Source organism: Sceloporus occidentalis, unplaced genomic scaffold, assembly GCF_023333645.1.
Source record: "Sceloporus occidentalis isolate IW3139 unplaced genomic scaffold, rSceOcc1.0.p SCAF_67, whole genome shotgun sequence".
NCBI lineage: Eukaryota > Metazoa > Chordata > Lepidosauria > Squamata > Phrynosomatidae > Sceloporus > Sceloporus occidentalis.
Window position 1 is genome coordinate 5,130,472 of NW_028317047.1, and position 17,557 is coordinate 5,148,028.

At 39.7% G+C, this 17,557-nt stretch overlaps 1 protein-coding gene across 1 annotated transcript in view; it reads right to left on the reverse strand.

Annotated features, from left to right (window-relative positions):
• The window catches only part of LOC149286670 (protein PTHB1), a 269,256-nt gene that overhangs the window by 219,761 nt on the left and 31,938 nt on the right, over window positions 1-17,557 (reverse strand). The gene's annotated exons all lie outside the window — the stretch shown is intronic.

Below are 17,557 nucleotides of genomic sequence, written 5' to 3' on the forward strand. Positions count from 1 at the left end.
CATTCTGCCCCATGTCCTATTTCTGGTATCTTTGATGCTGGCCAATGCAATTTACCCCATCAAACCATATATTTTTCAAAACTAGACACCTCAAGGTACTTCAAATGCTGGTATTTTAATCCTTTCCATGCACTAATTCTACTACTAGCCTTTGTCAAACTTTGTGGTAGTAATTTATTTTGTGGGGTTTTTTTATCACTAAAATTGCGCTTCAGGTATGGATTTACAACTCCTGGTATACATCAAACAACACCCCAATATGTGTTCAGCAATATCTCCCGAGTACAGTGATATCCCCCATGCATGGGTTTGTCGGGTTGTTTGGAAGGTAAAATGCCACATGTCCTAATAGGGCCATCTTTGAAGCCAGCTAATTCAATTTACCCTATCAAACTGTATATTTTTTTAAAAACTAGACACCCCAAGGTATTTCAAATGGTAGTACCCTTTCCATGCATGAGATTCTACCACCAGCCTTTGCCAAAGTTTGTGGTAGTAATTTATTTTGTGGGGTTTTTTTATCACTAAAATTGCGCTTCAGGTATGGATTTACAACTCCTGGTATACATCAAACAACACCCCAATATGTGTTCAGCAATATCTCCCGAGTACAGTGATATCCCCCATGCATGGGTTTGTCGGGTTGTTTGGAAGGTAAAATGCCACATGTCCTAATAGGGCCATCTTTGAAGCCAGCTAATTCAATTTACCCCATCAAACTATATATTTTTTTAAAAACTAGACACCCCAAGGTATTTCAAATGGTAGTACCCTTTCCATGCATGAGATTCTACCACCAGCCTTTGCCAAAGTTTGTGGTAGTAATTTGTTTTGTATTTTTTTCACACAAATTGTACTTCGGGTATAAATTCATAGCTCCAGGTATACATCACTCTCAAACAACACACCAACGTGTGTTCAGCAACATCTCCAGAGTACAGTGATATCACACATGCATGGGTTTGTCTAGTGCTTGAGGGGTTAAAAGGCCACATTTGGGAAGTGAGCCTTCCCCCCCCATTTTGGCCAGCCTGTGCCAATGCCCTATCGTTGAGCCTGGCCACTCCAATTTACCCCATCAAACCATTCATTTTTTTAAATTAGACACCCCTTCGGTATTTGAAATGCTTTTACTTTAACTCCATGTCAAGATTTTTGAGAAGATACAGCGCTAATTTTAGCACTTGCTCATAATAAACTTTATTTTTTTATTTTAGTTATTTTATTCTTTTTGGACTTTTTTTTACATTTTGCTAGAACTGCATGGTTACTCTGATGCATAATTATTTTTAAATGTTACCACTTTTTTTTCCATATTTTTTTTTTAAAATTATTATTATTTAAATATTTTACTAATCAATTAGAAAGCTGGGCTCCATTGACTTGCATGGTTAAATGCAGTACCTGTATTCAACCTGCAAGTAGAGCCACAGTTCTCTAGAGGGTCTGGAGACCCTCTGACGAACTTTTCCAACTGTGTTATTTTTTTTCCAGGACACGCTGCCATCTTGCAAGTGGCAAAATCACTCGCAGTGGCGGTTGTGACCACTCTCCAGTGGTCACAACCACCGGTCACAGCGCATCCTGGGGCTAGTGTTTGGTGTCGCTGAATGCCTCATTGATCGCCTCCTAAACTCTTTTAAAATAGGCGTCTGCTGCTCCGGGGAGGGGCCAGACATGGTCCCTGATGCCGATCAAAAGATGGCAACGCTTTATTAAATGGCCTATTTTAATTAGAGTTTGCAAGCAGCTGCATGTCTATAATTTTTAGTTGATATTTCACATATCATTACAATAAAACTGTGTAATTAAAAGAACATTTTAAAGAATTGTTGCCAAATTCTGCCTGGGTTTCTGCAGAAGGCCTACTTGGTGTCTGATCAGAAAGCCACATAACAACCCATGCTTTAGTGGGTTGCTCACAGTGTTACTTCCCACTAGCACAGTTAGGATTAATGTTATGCATCATTTTGTTTGAGTTTGTCATACAAGTCAGTGCTTAAGTCAGTGCTTACTACTGTGTTTTATTCATGCCTTAAAACCCTAGACTGAAAGTTGCGTGCAAGTATTGGCCTGGTTGAAGAAGGCTTTAACCTTTGTATATTAAGATGGATTTATCTAACCAAGTCCTTTTTTTAATTGAGAATAATTTATTCATTAAAGTAAGCTTAGGCAAGAGACCTCTGATTTAAGCTCTTTGACATCACTATATATTAGGAAGATCTAGCCCCATAAGCTATGACAAATCTGAAAAATTGTTTGGGATACCTTTATCAGTTCTAATTATACCTCAACACTCACTCCATCAGGACTATACTGAACATCAGCAAGTCAGTCTTGCTAAAGTGTGTTGCTTGTATTCACAGGTTTTGCACTGAATAATAGAAACTGTTACTGATATTTCAGAGAGTTGTAAGCACTATACCTTTAATTACCCGAACACCATCACATGCCACCCTCCCTAAATTTAAGAAAATCGCTGAAATGGCTGTGGAAACTGGTACAGATTGTGAGGACAGGGAAAATACATGTCAAATGTATTTACAATTCATTATTTCACCTTGGTAGTGACAAACCTGAAAAAGACAATGTTCTATAAGGAGAGCTACATTGTAACAATGACTGGTGCTCTTTCTAAGAAAAAACTTTAAATGGAAATTTTGCGGCAGAAATGGGGTTGCCAAGTTTCAAACTCATAGTCCAGAGTGGTCACTTGGATACAGCGACAACACTCCATGGAAAGCATTGAACAACGTTTTCCATGAATGTGTCACAAATTACCAAGGCTTAATCTGATATTCGCTGGAATCCAGTAGTGTCGGAATAAGTTGTTTTATTGCTAAAATGAGAAATTGAAGGCCAAAAGTATAGAGATTTGAAATGAGCCCCAAAAGAAGCTTATCAGGAACAATGGCACTGTGCCAGACACCACAGCAACAATTTATTTCCTTCTCAACAAGCTTAGAGTGTTCTATAAAAATACAGAATTCTCGTGGCACCAACCACCTCAGCCTTTGGCAACATGACTCACTGACCATAAAAGCCAGACCATGAGTAATAGATGTAAACCCTATTTAAAACTGGCAGATTGACAGGGTCCTCCACCCTAACCACTCCATTAAGTAAAAAACAAATATTTAAATAAATAGTTCAGACATCAGATAGAATAATCAAGTTAACTACAACATGTAACTTACTGAAAACCATAAGGCTGGCAGAAAATATGGCAAAATGCCTGGGAATGGAGACACGTTTGGGGTGAATGTTTCATTTAAGTGTAATACTTTCATTGATAGGTAGGTATTTCAGACAGGTTGTATCAATTACATATATCAAAGAAAGGTATAAATGCTGAATGCAAACTACTGACCAGCCACTCGAAAAAAAATTATCATATTCAGCACTATAAAGTAAACAAACCATTGTTGCTATGTCTAATGAAGTTATCTTACCTTATGTTAACTGCTACCATACAGTATCTGTTACTCATTAGAGTTCAAAAGAAATCTGTAGACTATAAGGTCAAACAGCCTCAGCCCGCCATAGCTTTTGTCTCTGTCAGCAACTATGTACTATTGTCTGCGTAACCTACTCTACAGCTGCACAGAATATGTTGGTATTATACAAACAAAAGATTATTTTGTGTTTACTTACATTGTCTATGTCTTATATTAAAATTAGTTGGATGATATGAAACATTTAAATGTGACAAATAAACAAGAACAGAAGAAATTGGGAAGGGGCAAATCCTTTTTCACTGCGCTGAATGTGTGTGTGTGTATATATTGTGACAGAAAGCAGGGGATGATAATGGAGGGAGTGTATATATCCCCTTATATTTTGCAGGGTGGTTACCCACAATAGGTTTTCTAGCCCCAGGGAGATGTACTGTTAATATTGGACTTATTAACGTCTGTTGTTATTTGTGTGTTTTTTGGGTCCCTGGGGTGGAGCATTTGGAGAGTAGGGCGGGCCAGTGCTCCACTCCACAGTCTATGAGCAGCCGAAGACCAGCAGGTGGGAATCCAGTCCGGAGATTATCGGATACTCTCCTAGTACTCACCTGGTTCCACTAATTAATGGGAGAGGCAGTTAAGTAGCCTCCTGGTCTCAGGGCAAAGGAGAGATCATTTGGCTCCCTGAGTGAGAGGGAGAGAGCTGCTAAGCTACTGAGTGCTGCCAATATTATATACAATTTGTTATTTTGTTTGTTGGGAACGGATAAGCCGTCCAACTGTAGCTAGACTGGAGAACTGTGTATTAGTTAGTGCTCACGAGAGCAAGGCTTTTTGTTTTGATTTATTTATTTTTTGTAATGCCTGTGATGACAAAATAAAAACAGGCCCAGCCTTTTATTTTACCCTCCTCGTGTCTGAGCCGTCTCTGCATCCTGGAAGACTGTGTGTAAGTAAAGATTCCCAGACAGAGTACCAAGTGAAGGGGTATTGTGTCACATATGGTGGAGAATGCAGGCAACACACGAACAAGTCGGTAAGGTGTAAAAGAGACTAAAGAAAATGGAGGATGTCATTAAAGCACTTATCCAGTGCACCACAGTGCAGCAAGAAACTAACAAAAGGGCAGCTGAGACTAATACTATACAGCAAGAGAATATCGCTGCACTACAGCAACTGGTGCTAGCCCAAAAAGAAAACACAGAAGCTATGATCAGGCAAGCCGCATTAGCTCAAGCTGAAGCTCATCAAATGCTCAGAGAGGAGCAGCAAAATGCCACTCGTGCCATGCAGCAAGAGATCCAGGTCCTATCTGAAAGGCTTACCAGGGACACCGCAGAAGGACTGCAAGGTCCCAAGGTAATCAGAGCAAGTAACTATCTGCAAAAGATGGTGCCTACAGATGATGTTGAGGCCTACCTTATGGCATTTGAGCGAACAGCGGAAAGAGAAGGCTGGCCTGTGGCTGAATGGGCAAGCTTAATAGCACCGTTTCTAAGTGGAGAACCCCAAAAAGCATACTACGATCTGGAACCAGACCAAGCAAGGGATTATAACAAGCTAAAATTGGAGATCCTGGCACGTTTGGGAGTTACAGCCGCTATCCGTGCACAGAGATTTCACGCCTGGATGTACAGCCCAGGAAAAGCCGTTCGGTCACAGATGTTTGACTTGATACATCTCGCCAGGAAGTGGTTACAGCCGGAGGTTAACTCATCAAGCTACATAGTGGAGCAACTAGTGATGGACCGATTTTTGAGAGGTTTACCAGTTACTCTCCGCCGATGGGTCAGTCAGAGCGAACCCCAGACAGCTGACCAGTTGGTTGCTTTAGTAGAGCGGTACATTGCAGCCGAAGAAGTAATCCAACATCCTGCAACGGAGCGACCTCGAAACCTAAAAAGCCCCAGCAAATATGGTAAGACTGCTCCTGGGAAAAGGGGAACTTTTGAAGAGCAAGTAGGCTCTTATAATTCCAGGGACATAACGCCAAGAGAGAGAGGTTTTTTCATGCAGGAAGAACCTACAAGGGACACTAGAATGATAAAATGTTTTAAATGTCGGGCATTTGGACATATAGCAAAAGACTGCCCTGATAATATTGAACCAATGGAGTGTAACTTGGGTAATAATAGGGATGGTTATTCATTATATTCACGATCCGTGTGTTCTGCAAACAAAAGTGGTTGTGAAAAAAATCATCCATGGTGTTCGGTGACTGTGGAAGGGAAAACAGTACAGGCCTTACTGGACTCTGGAAGTATGGTGACTCTGCTTGACAAGTCTTTGGTTCCCGACATTTGTATTGATAATTGTAATAAGGTAGATATCGCATGCATACATGGGGACATACACAATTATCCTACTACTATAGTACGAGTTGAGACACATTGTGGCACAGTAAACTGTCAAGTTGGCCTGGTACCAAAATTAGCACACGACATGATAATCGGTAGAGATTTCCCACATTTTTTAGGGTTATGGGATTCCTCTGAGAATAATGCATCTAGGTTGTCGGATGATTTTCCTTTTGCAGAGATGTTGGTAGACGAGCTGAATAATGATGAGAAGCCTGAAGCTAAGTTGTTATGTCCTATTAAAACACTAGTTGGCGACAATCCAGAACAAACTGACACCTTGAATAGTCCGGAACAAGACATGGGATTAATTGATTTAGAAGTTAGCCCAGGTAACTTCCATAGTGCACAGTGGGCAGATCCTACTTTATCAGTGGCTAGAAGCACTATTGCAGTAAGCAACGGATCGCCTACTGACCCAGGAAAACCACTTACCTATCCGTATTTTGAAGTTGATAATGACTTAATATATAGAATTGGTAAAAAAGAGGCAACAAAACAGTTGTTGGTGCCACAAAGTTATAGGCGCACAGTGTTAAATCTTGCACATAGCCATGTCTTAGGGGGTCATCTAGGAGTGGACAAAACAAGAGAAAGGATACTCAGAAGATTTTATTGGCCAGGGGCGATTGCAGACATAACAAATTACTGTGCATCCTGTCCTGATTGTCAGCGCACCGCCCCATTTAAAGCATTCCGTAGTCCATTGGTGCCCTTGCCCATCATTGAAACCCCATTTGAACGTATTGCAATGGATTTTGTTGGCCCGTTGGTGAAATCTGCGAGAGGACACCAATATATATTAGTAATATTGGATTACGCCACCCGATATCCCGAGGCGATACCTATGCGTACAACCTCTGCAAAGTCTATTGCCAAAGAGTTGTGGATGATGTTTAGCAGGGTTGGGATCCCAAAAGAAATTTTGACAGACCAGGGAACACCATTCATGTCTAATGTCACTAAAGAGTTATGCAAGCTCCTTAACATAAAGCACCTGAAAACATCTGTGTATCACCCACAAACAGATGGCCTTGTAGAGCGGTTTAACAAAACCTTAAAGGCAATGCTAAGGAGAGTAATTGATAAAGACGGGAAAAATTGGGATTTTCTGTTACCCTATTTAATGTTTGCCATTAGGGAAGTGCCCCAAGCCTCTACGGGTTTTTCACCATTTGAATTATTGTATGGTAGGCATCCCCGGGGGCTACTTGACATAGCTAAGGAAACTTGGGAACAAGAAGGTACTGCATATCGTAGCGTCATTTCCCACATAAGCCAAATGCAGGAACGTATGGAGGCTATTATGCCCATAGTACGAGAGCATATGGAAAAGGCCCAACAGGATCAGAAGAATAGTTATAACAGGAACGCCAGGGTTCGGGTGTTTCAGCCTGGTGATAGAGTCCTAGTCCTGGTCCCCACCGTAGAAAATAAATTCCTAGCAACCTGGCATGGACCATATGAAATTATTGAAAGGGTAGGAGAAGTAAACTACAGGGTGAGACAGCCAGGCAGAAGAAGGCCTGAACAAATATATCACGTAAACCTGCTTAAGCCATGGAAGGACAGGGAAGTCTTAGTTGCAGTGGAAGCCACTACCTTTCCCCTAAAGGATAATGTGGAACCAGAGGTTAACATACCAGTAACCCTGTCAGTACACCAGACACGTGAGGTGAAGGAATTTATTAGATTAAATACAGATGTGTTTTCTCCAAACCCAGGCAGAACAAATGTTATAAAACATGATATTATAACAGAACCAGGTAAAAGGATCTACCTCAAACCTTATAGAATACCTGAAGCTCGCAGGGAAGCAGTTAGGGCAGAAGTTAAAAAAATGCTACACCTTGGGGTAATTGAAGAGTCATGCAGTGATTGGAGTAGCCCTATTGTACTTGTACCAAAACCGGATGGTACAATAAGATTTTGTAATGATTACCGTAAATTGAATGCCATCTCAAAATTTGATTCATATCCCATGCCCAGAGTTGATGAGCTAGTAGAAAGACTGGGGAAAGCCCGTTACCTTACTACACTTGATTTAACCAAGGGATACTGGCAGGTTCCGCTAACCGAGAGAGCGAAAGAAAAAACTGCTTTTTCTACCCCCGATGGTGTTTTTCAATATAAGGTTTTACCTTTTGGGTTACATGGAGCCCCTGCCACCTTTCAAAGGATGATGGACAGGTTATTGAAACCACATATGCGTTATGCAGCTGCATATTTGGATGACGTAGTCATACATAGTGAAGACTGGGGATCTCACCTTCCAAAAGTGCAAGCCGTGTTGAATTCAATCCGAGATGCTGGGTTAACGGCTAACCCGAGTAAATGTACAATTGGCCTAGAGGAAGCCAAATACTTAGGGTATTCAATTGGAAGGGGTTTAGTGAAACCTCAACAGGCAAAAATAGAAGCCATACGCAATTGGCCGCAACCAGCCACTAAGAAACAGGTGAGAACATTCTTAGGTTTAATTGGATACTACAGGAGGTTCATCTCTGAATTTGCTACAATTGCAAGTCCGTTAATAGACCTTACGAAAGCAAAAGCCCCTGTGTTGGTAAAATGGTCCCCAGAAACTGAGAAAGCATTCAAAAAGTTGAAGGAAATCATCTGTACCCAACCAGTGTTAGTAACCCCTGACTTCTCCAAAGAATTCATTTTGCAGACAGATGCATCTGATGTTGGACTGGGTGCAGTCCTTTCTCAGGAAAGCCGAGGGGAAGAGCACCCAATCTTGTACATAAGCAGGAAGCTTAACCCACACGAAAGGAATTACTCTATTGTAGAGAAAGAATGCCTTGCTATAAAGTGGGCGGCAGACCACCTTAAATATTACCTGCTAGGGAGAAAGTTTTATTTTACCCTCCTCGTGTCTGAGCCGTCTCTGCATCCTGGAAGACTGTGTGTAAGTAAAGATTCCCAGACAGAGTACCAAGTGAAGGGGTATTGTGTCACAATATATATATATATATATATATATATATATATATATATATATATATATATATATATATATATATACACACATACAGTTAGAATTAAAATTATTCAGCCTCAATTGCAAATCAGGTTTATTCTCAAAGTTTACACACTTTGTGAACTTTGCTGTTTGCAATGAACAAATTAAACAAAAGCAATTGAAACAGCCACACAATGAATGCTTCAAGTGGTTTCCCAAAAATTTCCAACTCAAAATACAACTTATATAACTTCTCTAGTCTCAAAATTATTCAACCCCCTGAATAGAATCCCTCACAACAGCAGAAAATATGCAAAACAGTTGTTGTCTCAAGCACACCTGATGCAACTAATCAAGGGCTTCATCAGTTGCACCAGGTGTGCTTGAGCTGGAACACATGAAATACCCAAACGTCCTAGGGGTTTGTTGAGTGTCACGTTGAACTGCATGTTAAGAATGGTCCAAAAAAAGATCATCGCCTTTCACAAATGGGAACTGGATACAAAAAGATAGAGACGGCCCTAGAGACAGCGTTGGAAGCATAGGGTGCAAGTTCAAAGTTAAAGGAACATTGATTACACTACCTGGACGGGGCAGAAAAGGGAAGCTATCAATGGCTGAAACCAGATTTCTGAGTAGTCAGGTTGAGAAAACCCCTCAAGTGATGGCAAAAGACCTGCAGCAGGACTTGGGAGGCAACAGGCACAGGTTTCAGTGAGCACAGTAATACTAAACGCAGAAGGTTTCCATGCAAGAACTCCAAGACGTACACCACTACTGACCTACAACCACAAGAAAAGTCAGCTCCAATATGCTCAAAATCATATAAATAAGTCACAGGAGGATTGGGATTCTGTTCTGTAGAGAGATTAAACTAAATTGGAATTTTTAAGCCCAATGGATCAGCAGAACACTCAGTTAAGAATGGTGGTGGCTCGATGATGTTCTGGGGCTGCTTTACATGCTCTGGTAGTGGAAACCTGCAGCGTGTGGAAGACAAGATGGATTCATTTAATTATCAGGAAATAGGGGAAAATATCATGCCGCCTTCAAACAGGACAATGATCCCAAGCATACTTCAAATTCCACCAAGGCTTGGTTGCAGAAGAAGTCCTGGAATATTGTACATTGGGCATTACAGTCACGTGACTTGAACCCCATAGAAAATCTCTGGTGGGATTTGGAGAAGGTGGTTGCAGCGTGCAAAACCAAGAATATTACTGAACTTGAGGCCATTGCTCATTAGGAATAGGATAAGATTCCTCAGGCACACAGCCAGAAGCTGGTGTCTAGCTATGAATCTCGTTTGCAGCAGGTCATAAAAGCAAAAGAGTGCTCTCCTAAGTACTAATGATGCTTGTCATGAAGGGGTTGAATAATTAGAGAAGTCATAATAAGTTGCATTTTCATTTGAATCTGGGGAAACAACTTGAAGTATTCATTGTGTTGAGCTATTTCAATTGCTCTGAAAAATACTACTTGTCTTATATTCGAGGTCATCTTATAATCAGACCTCAAACAGCCATCTGACTACAAGACTAAGATCCAGATCCCTGCAGCGCTGCAGAGGACCTGGATCCTCCTCTCTGGAAGCCAGTGAACGTCTCTGCGATGCGCGCAGACAATCTCCGCTGCTGCCAGCACTTCCGCCGGCGTGACCTTCCGGTGCTGAGTCATAGAAGTCCCAGGTAGCAGTGGAGGTTGTCTGCTTGCAGACATCCACTGGCTGCCCGCACTTGACACCAGGGAGTTTGGAGCACAGTAGACAAGTCTAGGGATGCATCGGTAAGTTGGAAGGAGGGGGATATAGGGGGGTATAAGGCATATCAGGGGCAGATTGGCAAATAGAGGGGAATAAGGCATATCATGGGGGCAGAGTTGCATTTTTCTCAATCAAAGTTTTTACTAAATATGAAAGAATAGTTTACATGTGAATTAATATTTACTAATAAAACTTTTTTCTTATAGGGTAGTCTTATATTCTGGCTTTTTCTTTTTTTTCTAAATTAATATTCATTTTTTGGGGGGGGAGTCATCTTATAATCAAGCAAATACTGTGTATAAATTTAGAATCCTTACATATATCCTCAAGTTCCCAAGATAATCTGAAACGTACATTTTTAAAAACCAGCAAGAGGTAAATAAAACTTAAAAACAAACATTTCGATTTTGTTGGTGTAATTCCAAATGCTTTAAAACATCCATATACACCACCTCTCACAGATTTTATATTTGACTACTCTGTCATCACCATTCAATGCAAGTCCAAACAACGCACAACAAACTGTGTGAACACATGAAATACATATTGTTATCGCAAGAAGGGTTTCGATTTGGTCTCATATGATATTTCAAAAGCTTTTTGAGCTCATGATGTTAATACCTCATGGGTGTTAAACAAGCAGCCAATCAGAAAAGCTGGGAACTTCCCAAATACACTCCACAAAGGCATCTTGTTTTGTTGACATATCACAAGCTTTGTGTGCACAGAGCTTTCCAAAGCAAGCATATATTTTCATCAGGCAAATCACATAAATTGTTTCTTTTGATATGACTTAATGCTGTGAATAAAATGTTTAACCAGAATGAGGAATCTGCACACTCCAAGGGAACCCAGGTGCTTAACCCCTTCAATCCCAGGGGTTTTTGGTACCTCACGTCCCGGAGCAATTGTGCCATGTCAGTTCAGCGATTATTCTCGTTTCCTGCGGATAGTGTACCCATGTAAACTATATATTGTTTTTTCAAGGAGAGATAGAGCTTTCTTTTGATACCATAGTTGGATGATTAGCTGAAAATTTAGAATGAGAAATGTAGTAAAAACTAGCGAAATTAGGTAAAGTGATGGAGAATCCCCTCCAAGTTTATCAAGTCAAGTGTCCTGATTTCAGAAATATCTAATTTGTATAGATTTTCCATAGTTTCCCAGCACTTATAGGGAACATACTATAAGGTGTTCATTTTTTGTAGAATTTTTATGCTTATGGCTTAACGGGTTTGGGGGTTGTGAACGGGGGCAGGAGGGTTATACTGGGTAGATGTACTAGGGCAATGGGATGTAAGGTTTTTTACATTTTTATTATTATCCTTTTTTATATATATTTTTTATTTTTTTATTTTATATATATTTTTTATTTTAAATGGTTAGGTGTCCTCTTAGGGACCTCTTGAACATGTTATTAATGCCAGTGATGTCACAATTACATCACTTAGCTCACTTTATTTATTTTTTTATTATTATTTCTATTATTTTAATGATTTTTTTTTATTTTTTTTATATGAATAACCATTTTTTTTCCCTCCTTTTCATGGTTTCTCACTCTACTCCCCGCGATCCCCCTGCACTGATCACACTGCGATTTCTATGCAGGTCCTCACAGACCTGCATAGAGATCACAGCGTCTGAGACTCATCGGAGGACAGGATATCCCTGCGTTTTTTGGATGTACCGGTACGTCCATAGGGGACTAAAGGGGGTTAACTGTGCCAGGAAGGGCCAGTTCCCCAGTAAATCCAGTAGGTAAACAAAGGCTCCAGGCACTCAAGAGTTCCAACGTCAGGCAGATTTATTGAGACAAAAAAACAACGTTTCGACCTCACAATGAAGTCATTTTCAAGCGAATAAAATGTTGAAATCCCACCAGTAGGGTGACCACACGTCCCGGATTGCCCGGGACAGTTCCTTAATGGGACTTTAAGTCATTGTCCCGGAACTGAAGTGCCTTCAGTGCTGAGTTCACATGTGAATTTCAATTGATCTATACATGCAAAGCTGAGTTTGTGTGTTGAGCTATCCCTGCTATACATTATTTATTATGTAGTTCTGTTGGTTTGTATGTCTTATTCAGTTGATCTACACATGCAAGTGCTGTTTTGTGTTGTTTATTTGATCTATACCAATTTTGTGGTGCAGGAGCGGAGGGAGTGATTGCATGCTAGGGAGCATGGAGCGGGGCCCAAGGAAATGCTTGCGTAGGGTCCAATTTTTTTTCAATATAAAATGTATTGGCAGCAGGGTCTAATATTAAAAATATTCAGCTGTTATTTTGAAGTCATATTTCAATCATAGTCTTTACTTCAAAGAGATAAGTACATATTGTATAGTTAAAAATGCATGTCTAACGTATATATATATATATATATATATATATATATATATATATATATATATATACACACACACACACACATCTGTGTGTGTGATCTCATGGGCTTCATAGTGTGTCCCTGAATGGCAGAAATGTAAACATGTCTATTAAAGTGACTTGGGACATTAGCTTGTGCATGTATTAATCTTACATCCTTCTGTTAGGGGTGAATGTATTAGAATCTGTGGAAGTACAAGCCTTAGTGTAGATCACTGCACTGGAGTCAGATACAAGGATTAGTGTAGTAATTGCCATTTCCTTTATCAAAAAAGGGGGTATGACGTAGTATGCTGTGTTAATATTGTTGAAGAGGGTTAAATTAGTATAACACTATTGTACATGGAAATGGCTGATTTTTAACCTAATATATTCATAGGTATACCCATTACCAGCAACCATCATCTTGCGTACCATATGGTATGTTGTGTTAGCTAATCCAAGTTTAAATTAAAATGGCTAATTGAACATATTACAAAAGGGTTTTCTAATGGTTATTCCATGAAAACAGCTGAGTGACCCTAAACTATTGAACAGTATTGTATATAAGCATTCAGGGAGGAGCATGAACATTAATTGTTAACCAAAATTTGTTTGGACCCATCCTATTTTCCTTTGGTTGTGTTTTGAATAGCTGTTTATGTATTTCAGCTAAAATTATTGTGGAATTGTCACAGCCAGAAATGTCCATTTCAGAAGTGCATGTTGAAGCCAGCTGGCTTTGTCACTGACATATTTATATAGTGAAAATATAACCTGTTTTGACTTTCAGCAGATGAGATGGAATCATTTACTTCAATCGTGGCCTCTAGAGACATATCATGCTGCCAGCATGTGTTACTTTGAACCGGTAGCTACTGTTGGTCTGCAGCCTAAACTTACTCCTAGATAATAACACTGTTAGAGCAATTCAGAAAAAACATATATTCCATGAACTTAACTAAAAAGTCCAGTCCCTCGTCGTTTCTATTAAAAGATTTGCATACAGACAAAAGCACTGGACAACAAACCGAATACAGAAGGTTTTCCTAACAGTCAAACTAAAAGGAAATGTTTTGCTAATCCACACATACTTCTAAAAACAGCAACATAACTTGCAATGGTGGAACCTTACATAAATAAAGCTACCCATACTGCATATTCTACATATGATGTGCTTGTATCATTGTTGTAAACAGTGTCTTAAGCACAAATATTGAAGGTCAGTATGTGTACTTGGGTATGTAAAGACTCCATCATTTTCAGAAATGAACAAAAATATCTTAACTGTGATATCATTGGGCAACTACTATCACCTAGGTCAACAATACGCCACCCCTCAATACTCTGCCTTTACTCGATGTGGTATCATACATCAGAGTTCATGTATCGGCATCTAGTACAACAGGTATGACATAGTTGGTAACTATCACAAATGGGGGGGTATAATGAATTTCAGGGTAGCAGAGTGGTGTATGGGGGTGTAATGAATTTCAGGGAGGCACAGTGGCATATCTGGGGGAGGCAGAGTGGTGAATCAGGGAGTATAATGAATTTCAGGGTGGTGCAGGGCATTTATGGGAGGGCGGAGTGGCATATCAGGGTGCAGAGTGGCATATAGGGAGGTATAAGGCATAAATGGGGGTGAGTGGCATATTGGAAGTTAAAAGGCATATCAGGGGGCACAGTGTCATTTAGGGGGTATAAGGCATATCGATATTAGGCATATCAGGGGGGGCATAAGACATATCTGGGGGTAAAAAGTATATCAGGGGGCTCAGTTGCATATCACTGGCATATAAGGAGTATAAGGCATATCAGGGGCACAGTGGCATATCAGGGGGCACAGTGGAATCTCTGGCATATAGGAGGTATAAGGCATATCTGGGGGCAGAGTGGCAAGATGGGGGTCAGATGTGGATAACTGGGGGGCAGTTTGGTAAATAAAAGAAAATATAAACAAGGCTCTTTTCTCATAGTTTTTATTAAATATGAAAAATAGTTAACATATGAATTAATATTTACTAATAACTTTGTTTTAAAACCTAGTTTGAGAAACACTATGTTTGGGTTCTTGTAGCTTTTTATTATTACGTCAGTAAAATAAGAAGGTGAATAGAGAAATGACATTGCGATAAAGAGATGGAAGTGTAAATTGTACGTTTTTTATTACATTATTTTAAATAAAAAAATTTGAATTTTTTTAATCCGATTAATCGATTATTAAAATAATCGTTAGTTGCAGCCCTAATATATATATATATATATATACACACACACACACTGGCCACTTTATTAGAACCAGGTTGGACCCCCTTATGCCTTCAGAACTGCCTTTGTTCTTCGTGGCATAGTTTCAACAAGGTGCTGGAAACATTACTCAGAGATAGGGACACGATGGCATCACACACTTGCTGAAGATTTGTCGGCTGCACATCCATGATGCGAAACTCCCTTTTCCACCACTTCCCAAAGGTGCTCTATTGGATTGAGATCTGGTGACGGTGGAGGCCATTGGAGTACAGTGAACTCATTGACATGTTCAAGAAACCAGTTTGAGATGATGTGAGCTTTGTGAAATGGTGCATTTTCCTACCGGAAATAGCCATCAGAAGGTGGGTACACTGTGGTCATAAAGGGATGGACATGGTCAGCAACAATACTCAGGTAGGCTATCATGTTTAAATGATGCTCAATTGGTACTGCCAAGAAAATGTCCCCCACACCACTACACCACCACCAGCCTGAACTGTTGATACAAAGCAGGATAAGATCCATGCTTTCATGTTGTTCTGACTCTGCAATCTGAATGTCTCAGCTGTAATCGAGACTCATCAGACATTGCAACATTCTTCCAGTCTTCCATTGTCCAATTTTGGTGAGCCTGTACGAATTGTAGCCTCAGGTATCCTGTTCTTAGCTGACAGGAGTGGCACCCGGTGTAGTCCTTTGCTGCTGTAGCCCATCTGCTTCAAGGGTCAATGTGTTATGCATTCAGAGATGGTATTCTGCATACCTCGGTTGTAACGAGTGGTTATCTGAGTTCCAGTTGCCTTTCTGTCATCTCAAACCAGTCTGCCCATTCTCCTCCGACATCAACAAGGCATTTTCGTCCGCACAACTGCCACTCACAGGATATTTTCTCTTTTTTGACCCATTCTCTGTTAACTCTAGAGATGGTGGTGCGTGAAAATCCCAGTAGATCAGCAGTTTCTGGCACCAACAACCATGCCACGTTCAAAGTCGGTTAAAACCCCTTTCCTCCCCATTCTGATGCTCGGTTTGAACTTTAGCAAGTTGTCTTGACCACGTTTACAGTGCATTGAGTTGCTGCCATGTGATTGGCTGATTAGTAGGTATACCTGTTCATACAAATGGCCAAAGTGCCCAGTGAGTGAGTGTGTGTGTGTATGTATGTATGTATGTATGTATGTATGTATGTATATTTATACACACATATACATACATACATATATATATATATATATATATACACACAGTTGTGGTCAAAAGTGGTTTTGCCTACCCTTGGAAAACTGGTAATATATGTACCGTTTTTAAAAAAATTATTTTATGTCTTATGGGATTCATAATCAAATGTAGGTTACAACAGAATGGCACAATCATAAAAAAAACATGGCAACAAAGAAAAAAAATGAAATGTGGGAAATTAACCTTTAATTGCAATTTTAACCTGTATGTGCCACCTTGTGTGTCTGTAACAAGGCCAAACGTTCAAGTACATGTAAACTTTTGATCGGGGCCACTTGGGTGATATCTGTTATTATAATTTTAGAATAAGCCGAACAGCTATGTAATAATAAATAACTTCACATGAGAAGGACAGTAGTATTAGCAAGTTGATCCAGGGAGCAATCCGATTGCCACTATGGAATCAAAAAGGATATTTTTCCCCTGCTGTGGCATAATTGGTAATTGCCCCAAGTTGGGTTGGTTTTTTTTTTTGCATTATTTTGGATCAACTTTAGAACTGGGTATGTGTAAAAGGTTAAACTTGATGGTCTGAAGTCTTTTTTACAACCTACTATACTATACTAAGATCACTAGCCTTAAATAATAGGCAGTTTTTTTTGTTTGCATGATCAGTCATATTTTCAAAATCAATGGCAGTATTTCCCAATTTCTGCCCGGGTATGCAAACTTTTGAGCACAACTGTATATATATATATATATATATATATATATATATATATATATATATATATACACACACATATATACACACATATATACATATACATATACACACACACACATCATACACACACTATATGGACCAAAGTATTGGGACACCTGACCATTACATCGCATTCTAAATACATAGACATTAATATGTAGTTGAATTAGCCTTAGGTAGTCTTGCCTAATTAATTGCATAAATAACTGAGGTGCCATACACGTCCATTGTTGTGGTGTCATAAATGTGCATTAATGGAGAGAGTCGATTAAAAAAACATTATGCTGGTAAAATAGAATTATAATAAGTGACATCGTTTGTATATTGTATTTAAGGGTTTTCAGCCAATACAAACGTATACACCTTGTTTTATAAGAGTTTACTCTACATGAGCAAGTCTATACTAGATCTCTCATAATGGCCATTGTGGAAATTCTTTCTTCACATCACATCGG